The sequence below is a fragment of the Pygoscelis adeliae genome, unplaced genomic scaffold, assembly GCF_000699105.1.
Source record: "Pygoscelis adeliae isolate BGI_AS28 unplaced genomic scaffold, ASM69910v1 Scaffold86, whole genome shotgun sequence".
Lineage (NCBI taxonomy): Eukaryota > Metazoa > Chordata > Aves > Sphenisciformes > Spheniscidae > Pygoscelis > Pygoscelis adeliae.
The window spans coordinates 1,320,555-1,331,181 of NW_008824930.1; positions in this window are offsets into that span (position 1 = coordinate 1,320,555).

Genomic DNA, 10,627 nt, shown 5'->3' on the forward strand with positions numbered 1-10,627 from the left:
CATTTTGAGAGTAAAGGATGAATTAAAAAATGAATGCAAAGTATTTTCTTCACTTAGTATTTTAAGATACTATGCTAGGAATGTTTATACAGCATTAAATATATTATTTCATTATATTTTTCAAATATATTTATTTGGGGACAAAGAAAGTCCCTGAAATATTTGAAGTCCCCTAGGTAGCCTGTAATCTAAATACGGGAGCAAAACATACAATGAAGCACGCTTCAGGGCTGTTCAAGTGTTACCCAAAGAATGAAAGCACATAACACTTTTTTTTTAAAATTAAAAAACGATGACAAAAAAACCAGCTTTCCTTTAAAGAAAGGCATTAGCAACAAGGGTTGTAACATCCCTGGGCAGCTTTCAATTCAGGCTCAAATTTCAATTCTGATGAGAAAAACATTTCTGAAGTGAATCTCATTGTGCCCATTTGCTGTACTTTGGTCTCAAGTAAGCAAACTCTCACTTTTTGCAACATTTTAGTTGCAACAAAAATTGGAAGATGTGCTCCAGGAGCACACCAACTCTTTTGCTGTATGCATTCACTCTTTTGCACCACGTGATTTGCTAAACTAAACGTAATTTCAGAGTCCCATGGCTCTGAAAACAGGAAGGATTTGTACGAAGTCATGCACAGACCCTTTCCCTGACAGTGTTGCCAAGGTACAGGAGTACTGCACCTCTGCACCATGCAGCAGAACACTTCCTCCCGCTTGCCTTGTTTTGCATCTCTGCAGTTTTTTTCAATAGCTTTCATGAGGATTTTGGGTGGGTTGTGGATGGAAAGGGAAATTCAGTTGTGCACTTAATGGAGGACAAGGAATGGATAGAAAATTTGTATTCTTTTTTTCCCCCCTAACCTTCCAAAAGATACTACATACAATAACATAGTCATAAAGTTTGGAGAGGGAGATTTAGGTAAATACTTGGCAAGCAGAAAACTTTGTTTTTTTACTGTGCTTGGCAAGCATTTGGGAACAATTTGACAAAAAAAATTGCTAACCCAATGCAAAAGTGCAGATAAAAGCTAGCTAAGCTTATTTCACATTAATAAATTGTGCATGAGACCTCACAGCGACATCTTGGTATGAGGCATTGATGACCCGAAAATTAAGCAGAATGAGCTTTTCTGTCCACCTTCCCTCCAGATGCAAACTGTAACTAAATAAGCTTAAAAAGAAATGTTTGCTGCATGCCACGTGAGAAAGGCTGAGCTGTGGCTGTGTGTCTCCAACAGCTGAATCAGAGTTCTTCCACAGGCAGACATGTTGTCAGGAAATGTTCTCTTTTCAGAGCATGGATGTGGGCTGTAAATCACAGCTCAACCTTTGCTCTTAAAAAGAAAAGAAAAAAAAAGAGGAGGATTTCTGTGACAGTATTTGTTAAGGGAAAGCCCCCTGCACAGCACTCTCCCCCTCATTTAATAACTACTCACAACTTGCCCCATTCTTTCTGCTTGGGCCTGTTTGCCTCTAGGCCTAGGAAGAAGAATTGACTTAAGTGCTATTTCACACCAGAAATTAACCCTTCCGTATGTCCTTCTCCACACATATAAGGTAATGCCACTCAAAGGTGTAAATGCTAGCTGGAGTAGTGTGTCTGCACGTACACAAAAGGGTGTATGGGAAGCCCTTTGGGGAATGTATTTTCTACAGTGACAGGCACTTATATAGGCACAAAATTGGTTAAGCGTGTTAATAACACAACTTGGAATATACTGTGAAACAAAAGATGTCTCTGTGAACTGACTGGAAAAAACAGTGGAGCAGTGCAGACCTGTAATCATCACAGCTCACGCCACACACCACTGATAGTTGCCATGGCAACGGACGGTGTTTCATGACATCACTGAAATCAAGGGGGGATAAGCAACAAGGGCAAACAGATACCAAACAATTTCTGGAAGGAAGAAATTTGTTTGAATATATACATCGAGCTATCTACAATGTCATGCAAACCAAAGGGTAAAGGAAACAGGAAAAAGAGCTCAAGATGCACGTACAGAAATTTCCAGTGAATAAATCAGCTTCATTGTAACCTTACAACTTTACCATGGAAATTGCATTTGTGTTGAACATCTTTAGTCTTCTCTGATATTTTTCAGAAATGTGATATGGGGCAATCTGTAAAATAAGCTAGCCAGGGCAGCTGAAAAAAAGAGCAAGGCATTTTATGATTTTGCTCCAGGATTACGCTATTTACTTATTTGTTTCACACTAGGAATGTCTACAGCATTACTAAAGGGATGAAAAAAAAAGTGTGAGTTACTCTTTTACAGTGGGAGGCATATCTTATGTGAATAGAGAACAAGAAAAGAAGCAGTGTGGGGAAATGGAGCCAAAGTACTGATAATGAGACTGAGAGAGTCAGCTGGCATGACAGCTCGCTACAATCCAAGTGATGAGCACGACGCTTTTACAGAACTTAGCTTCATTGAAGTCTAAGTCTTTTCATTGATTTCCAATGGTTTTGTACCTTCCTAAAAAAGTGAGTACTTTGACCTCCAAGATACGCAAGAAACAAAACTTAGGAACTGATCCAAAACTCAGATTTCCCACATTACTGGTATCTTTCTGCTGTGCTGTAGATCTAAAATATGTGAGTGAGCCTAGAAATCTAATTTAAGGGAATTCTTGTTCTCAAGTTTGTTTCCCAAACCAACTTCTTTATTGCAGATTGCTTTTTGGTAGCTTTTTTCATTTACTGATAGATTTTTACATTGCTGTTTGCTGTCACATTTTTGCATAGTCTTGCACAAATTATATAAAAGGAGTGATCAATTATCAGTAAAAAGAAGAGTAAAACAGAAAAAGAACAAGTCATTGAAACAAAGAAGTGTAACATACCATAGGATACCGAGTATGAAAGGATTACTTTCAGTCACCAGTATTCCCTTGGAGGATGAAATAGGGTTAGTTCAGACATAAAGGTGAATATTACCTCATACAGATTTACTTGAATTTGGCCATGTATTGTTTTCCATATCATGATTGCTTCTACACCTTCTCCCATAATACAAAAGCTAGGGGTACAATTAAGCCATGGCAAAAATTAATCAAATAAACTGAAATACAAAATAAAACAGGTGATTAAGAGGTTTAAAAATTTGCTTGGGTATTTATATGAATAACAAAAATTATTCAGTAGCTATGGGTACATAAAAATTTCAAAATGTGTCATTTGTGTGACTTACTGAAGAAAAATGTACACTTTTTCAACAGGTACTCAGGTTCCTAAACTGTTCTTTTACACCCACTTGGATATATATGATCTAAATTTAATTTTTATCGCTGGTACAAGAAAAGTGCTAACTGCATGCAGAAAAATCACAGAATATATGATTTCCAAGGTGTAAGAATACAGAACTAATGGTCAGCCTTTTAAATTAAGCTTCCTTAGGAAAGCAGGATGGGCATTACAGAGGGAGTAGATTTGAATCAGGCTGACAATATTAACATGTGATGACATGCTAATATGACTACATTCTTCTTTTAGAATCATAGAATCATAGAATCATTAAGGTTGGAAGAGACCTCTAAGATCATTGAGTCCAACCGTCAACCCAACACCACCATGCCCACTAAACCATGTCCCTAAGCGCCTCATCTACCCATCTTTTAAATACTTCCAGGGATGGTGACTCAACCCCTTCCCTGGGCAGCCTCTTCCAATGTTTAACTACTCTTTCAGTAAAGAAATTTTTCCTCACGTCCAATCTAAACTTCCCCTGGTGCAACTTGAGGCCATTTCCTCTTGTCCTTTCGCCAGTTACTTGGGAGAAGAGACCAACACCCACCTCGCTACAACCTCCTTTCAGGTAGTTGTACAGAGCGATGAGGTCTCCCCTCAGCCTCCTTTTCTCCAGGCTAAACAACCCCAGCTCCTTCAGCCGCTTCTCATAGGACTTGTGCTCCAGACCCTTCACCAGCCTCATTGCCCTTCTCTGGACATGCTCCAACATCTCAACATCCTTCTTGTAGTGAGGGGCCCAAAACTGAACACAGTATTTGAGGTGCGGCCTCACCAGTGCCGAGTACAGGGGCACGATCACTTCCCTACTCCTGCTGGCCACACTATTTCTGATACAGGCCAGGATGCCGTTGGCCTTCTTGGCCGCCTGGGCACACTGCCGGCTCATGTTCAGCCGGCTGTCGACCAGCACCCCCAGGTCCTTTTCCGCCAGGCAGCTTTCCAGCCACTCTTCTCCAAGCCTGTAGCGCTGCATGGGGTTGTTGTGGCCGAAGTGCAGGACCCGGCACTTGGCCTTGTTGAATCTCATACAGTTGGCCTGGGCCCATCGATCCAGCCTGTCCAGGTCCCTCTGCAGAGCCTTCCTACCCTCGAGCAGATCAACACTGCCGCCCAACTTGGTGTCGTCTGCAAACTTACTGAGGGTGCACTCGATCCCCTCGTCCAGATCATTGATAAAGATATTGAACAGAACTGGCCCCAAAACTGAGCCCTGGGGAACACCGCTCGTGACCAGCCGCCAACTGGATTGAACTCCATTCACCATTTTCATAGCTAGGTGAAGTGATCATTTTTCCTTGAAATAATACAGTGATTTTAAAAAAAAATAATTCAAGGTATTAATTTTATTGTTTCATATTTTAAAAAGAAATTAAACTGTGGCATTAGGGATGGAGTAATTCGGTCTGCTTTTATGAAAAAAAAAAAGAGAAGTTCTGGCTATGCTTAAAATAGTTACGATATAAATTTTCTTATGACTATGAGTCAAGCTTGAAAATGTTTACTTATAGATATTCACAAATCATGTAATAGAGAGAGCATCTATTTTAATAATACCATTTAAGACTGATATTGTGCTTTCACTTCAGAGCACTCACAAAATTAACCAATTAAATACAGTTTAGTTCATGCATTAGACATTTTTTATGGAGCTGACAAAGCCTTTTTAATTCAGTTGACATGTACAAACCCTTTTCTCCATGTGCCCCAACTTTAGTTCCAGAGACCAGTTCTTTACTGACAGAAGAAGCTATAAAGCTGAAAATACAAACATATGTAACAAACAATATTCCAAAATCAACTTAAATACCGTCATCACAACGGACACTCAAGAAGACTTATTTGTTTTGTTTTAAGGGAGAAAAAAAATCAAAGGTTGTGCAATTTCCCCATCAAGTCTGTTCAAGAGTAAAATAATTTATTTCTTTGATGTTCATTCTGATTACTCTATTACAGTATGCCAGCAGGAAGTGTTTTGTTGCTGCTCCTTTACAGCAGTATCTCACTCTACGCATATGTCAGTAAGCTATAGGCAACATTTCTAAGAAACCTTAAAAAGTAAACCTAATATGCCTAGTTATGTACAAATACATAAGAACAAAGTAGGCAATAGTAAAAACCATAGCAATGGACTTTATTTAGGATTTTCAGTAATAGCAAGCTGCTTATCTAGAATAAAGTACTAATATTACAGGAGAGAGGAGGCTACAGTTTTACTGATATATTGGTAGACCCTAGAACAGTGTAGAGCTCTCTCAAAGTGCTATGCACATACTAATCTTGCAACAAATAGTCCTACTGACTAGAGTGTCACAGTTCACATGGTTAACACTTAGTCAGAAGGAATTAATCTCAACTCTGGGAAAACCTCGTAGGGGCAGCTCCTGAACATTCAGTCCATATCTCCATGGTGCTCACAATGATGCCTACACAGTGCTGAACTTCACTAAAATGAATGTAAACAAAGTTGTTCAGCAACTTGTGATAGTGAACTATTAATTTTGCTGCAGTCTTTATATGCTTTGACTTCTAAAGAAAAAGAAAAATAAATTGAAAAGGTGTTAAGGTTATACGCTTGGAATAAGTCCTTTAAAGTATCATGAAATTTCACTTTATTTGCTTTCTTTTTCCAAAATTTTGTGTTTCTATAAAGAGAACAGCTGTAATTATTAAATTAAGGAGCTAAAAATCCCTTTCTCTTAAAAGAACCTTACAATGAAATTACCTGTAAAGAGTATCAGTTCTTACTTTTGGCTGTGTTTTTTAAAATGTATCTTGAGTTCCATGTATATAAATCAAGATATTGCATAATAACCCTAGCTTTCTTTTGTTGTTTTTTGTTTTTGTTTTTTTAAATCTATTGATTTGAAAAATAGCCTGGTCTACTAGTCAGAGCCCTTAAAAATTGCAAATGTCCTTTTTTATAAAACTGAAAAATAGAAAGAACAGTAAATTTTCAGCAATGTGAATTAAATATTATATTTTTTTCCTTTGAGATTCCTTACACAACAGTGTTTCAAAAAGATGAACAATAGTTGCTATAAAGCCATTTGATTCTATTTGGTTAGCATGAAAATACTGTTTACTAAAATGCAGAGTACATAACAGGATTGCAACAGCTCTTAAGCTGAGCGGTTTTATTCTTCCACATAAGAGATGGTTAATTATCAATTAGAACAAAAAAGGCAACTAGATACCTCTGCTGTAAAATGTCTCAATCCCCACTATTGTTTTCCTGCTATTCAGCTTTTAATATTGCTTTTAAATGTCCCATGTGTCCTGAGAATTTATAACAGAATCTTTTAGGATCCAAACTGAGACACACAAGCCAATCTGATGCTCATTTTTTAATATGAAAATATGTGAGGGTTAGGACTTTTGGGTCAGACAAACAATGAGAAAGCTTCTAAAAATTTTGGGAGGGCTTTTCTGGAAAACAAAAAGATGCCCTTTTTGTTTGTTTGTTTGTTTGTTTTAGTTTATTTCATATTAATCATATTTGGTCCAAATTAATCTCAAATTTCAAGTGCAAGCAGTGATGCTTCTAAGCCAGAACTGAAATGAATTTAAACATCATTAAACCCAAGGTATACTGAATCCTGGCAGGATTTTGAAAACAGATCTTTAAACATAAGATTAGATTGATATGTACCCAAAGGAGCCTCCTAGAAGACCTCTCTTCAAGTGCTCTCTTCAAGATTTATAAAAAGATTTTGAAAAAGGTAGTGATTTAATGATATATATATTTATAGAAATGAATTCACCGTGAACAGAAGAGAAACAGAAAAACACATTTTCTCAGACTGCTCAGAATGGAAAGCATAGTTTGATCAGTAATCCAGCATAGCTAGCTTTAGGAATAAGGTGAATTATCATTAACAATAGAGATTATCTGGTACACTACAATTTAATATACTTACAAAGATAAGATTATGCATTAATTGCATTACAGCTGTGCCTTTTTCATGATTTAAGACAAATGCCTGCAACCATTTCACATCAGTCAGACGTTTGTGGGATGGCATTGTAAATCTTATTGTGTTGCAGTTTTTTCCAGTGCTTAAGCATATATGTCGATGTTTTACCTACAATACAAGCTATACAGGAACAATGTTTCATCTGGTGAAATAAATAGTAAGAGTATTTCTATGTAAGAAGAGTTTTTATAGACAAAAGACACTGCAAGCTGGCATTTGGCTATGTTTTCAACTGAAATGCTTTAATAAGGTTGTTCATAACAAATATTTTGTGGGGTACAGGGCAGATCTAAGGTATCAAAACACTCAAAAGGAGAAAGTTCCACCTCATAATTTCATTCAGACCTTTACTTCTCTAACGCAATTACTTGTAGAGGTGACATGTGAAGAGGATACATTTCATTGGTAACTGGACTGAGATCACAAACTTGTTCAGTCATGGTCACTACCCACACAAGAGACTAAGAAGTGATCAGGCCTGGGCTTGCCTAAACAACACATAGTCAGAAGACCTGTACTTGTTATCAATATGGTGCATTTTTAATCTCTGTGAACAGGAAACTGTACTTGAAAGAAGAAAAGCTCCTTCTTGTAAGGAGCTCCTGGGGGGAAAAAATAGTAGTTTGGTCATAAGAGGAGATCTTAGAAGTGGTTTTTAGAAGTAGACTGATTGTTTTTGAAGAATATGCACAAGTCTAACATCTGGTGCCTCTGACAGGGTTTCCCTAGTGGTGTGGATGCTTTTATTTTTTGGATTAATTTAGAGCAGTTTAAACACTTTAAAGAGCCAAATTTGAATCTAATGTAAAACAGAATTCTTACTATTTCAAGTCACAAAAAAAACCATACAAAAACAAAAAACCCTGCCCACCCCGCAGAAGCTAAACTTCTTATTTTCCTGTTGTGCTTATGCTAAACCTAAAGTTTTAATCATTCTGAAAAGGGTTGCAAATTCTTGTGTTTATGCCCATTATGAATAGGAGTGATACTTGTACACACACATTTCCCTGTGTAGTAGCACACAGCAAGCACAGAGTGTGTTGCAGGCTGACAACATCTAAGCAGAGTAAGTTGAGACTTCAGTAATGGCATAGTAATTTGCTTGTTTTTACTGCTGCCTCACTCTTGCCAACCCATGCTGTGTTTTTACTTTTTACACACACTCATTCTAAGAGAGATTGTCTCTTATGGTATGTCTGTACAGTGGCCAAGAAAATGAGATTCTGACAGGTACCTCTGGATACCATCCCCATACAAGTTATAAAGAATCATGTCCACTAATCTGAAAGCACAGGTTGATTTGATCAATGTACTAAAAACATTTCTAAATGGTAATTTCCCTATTGGAAGTGTCAGGCAAGAGACGTACGATAGCCATATCAAAGCTTTTGGCATGGCATAACAAGTTTTTGCAGGTTCTGTACATGTAAAATGATGCCACAAAAAGAGATTGTCTTATGAGAAGAGAGCTGCAGAGGACAGTCCAAGGAATGATTGCAGTTTCATAAGACAATTTCAGAAAGGGTAGCTCTGTCTGTAAGTACCCTGGAGGGCTCGGATTCCTGGGTAGGTCCATATGGAGATGAGACCTTTCTCCTGCCTTTCCACAGAAGGAAATGGAGGAGGCAGGAGGACCACAAGACTGCTTCTTGGATGGATGAAACACCATGATGCTGATACCCACTGTAGTGTTCACTCACAGGTCAAGTTAAGCACAGTGTACAGGATTAGGTGCACCTAATGAACCAAAAATGCTAAGTTTCTGTGCAACAGCAGACATCTAGGACCTATGGCTTTAGGGCTGAAAGGTTTGCTTTCTAAAGCGAGCAAAGCAAACCCTGGGGAAGTAGAAATTAGTTTCCTATATAAGATGTGTTGTGTTTGAACCTACTCTGTGTGTCATACTAGCTCATGACTAATTTATCCCACATTCTGTTGGAAGCATATTTTAATTGTGTTGAAATATGCTTGGTAAATGGGACCATTAGTGTATCTAATGAAGTGTCCACATTCACATCTGCAGGTGCAAGCTACCTTCATTTTTGTTGCAGGGTAAGAATGTAAAAAAGCTTAACAGTATGTAGAAGATTGATGTGTTTCACTAGACAAAGAATGGCCTCTCAGGCTTATGAAATATTTCAAAAACTGATTTAGAATAAGAAAGGAATAACTATTCTTGAACATGCCTGATCAGAATCACTACCAAGTGTTTAGCTGTTAACTCCAAAATCCTGTGTTTGATGAGCAATCAGACAGAAAGCTGAATCAATTTTTACCATTGTCTGTGTATTAATGGCTTCCCTACTGATTTTTAACTTAGTATTCCCTCATCTGTCTGCCTAAACATAAATTCATTGAAATGCACATTGATTTCTTTGTAAAAACAAGTAGATGTATATAACTGTTAATCCACCCTCTGTGACTTTTCCTGCCTTGTTTAAGAGCCATATGTTCCATAGAACCCAATGCAAAGCAGGCATAAAAATACCTTCCCTTCTCCAAAAGTGCTAGTTGTTTTATGTTTGGTGACAATAACCTACTTTTGAAGGAGTGTTTCACTGGAAGTCCTAATGAAATTTAACTGTGTAAGTGTAGTAACACACTGCACAAAGATACGGTTAGTACATACATACATAGAATAGCTATGTAAGTGTAACATAACTATGTTTAAGTATGTCTAGTATTCCCCTTTCCCTCCAACAAGGTGACATCGCTTTACATTTTACTTTATGAAATCATGAGCTTTCTGTCTCCTCTATTTCTATCTGGAAACCCCAGAAGATCACATCAGGTAGATGAAGTTAAAGAACATAGGAAATACGGGTCTAGGACTGGACCCTAAAATTCCCACTCATCTACCATGTAGTTTTTGCCATAGGCAAAACCACAAGCAAATCCTTCCACAGTTCAGTGTTTAGGCTTTGGTGAAAATGTATACATATACATCTCCATGGGTTACATTATCATAGAATCATAGAATAGTTTGGGTTGGAAGGGACCTCTAAAGGTCACCTAGTCCAACCCCCCTGCCATGGGCAGGGACAACTTCAACTAGATCAGGTTGCTCAGAGCCCTGTCCAGCCTGACCTTGAATGTTCCCAGGGATGGGGCATCCACCACCTCTCTGGGCAACCTGTGCCAGTGTTTCACCACCCTCAGCATAAAAAATTTTTTCCTTATATCTAGTCTAAATCTACCCCCCTTTAGTTTAAAGCCATTCCCCCTTGTCTTGTCGCAACAGGCCCTGCTAAAAATTTTGCCGCCATCTTTTTTATAAGCCCCCTTCAAGTACTGATAGGCTGCAATAAGGTCTTCCTGAAGCCTTCTCTTCTCTAGGCTGAACAACCCCAACTCTCTCAGCCTTTCTTCATAGGAGAGGTGTTCCATCCCCCTGATCATTT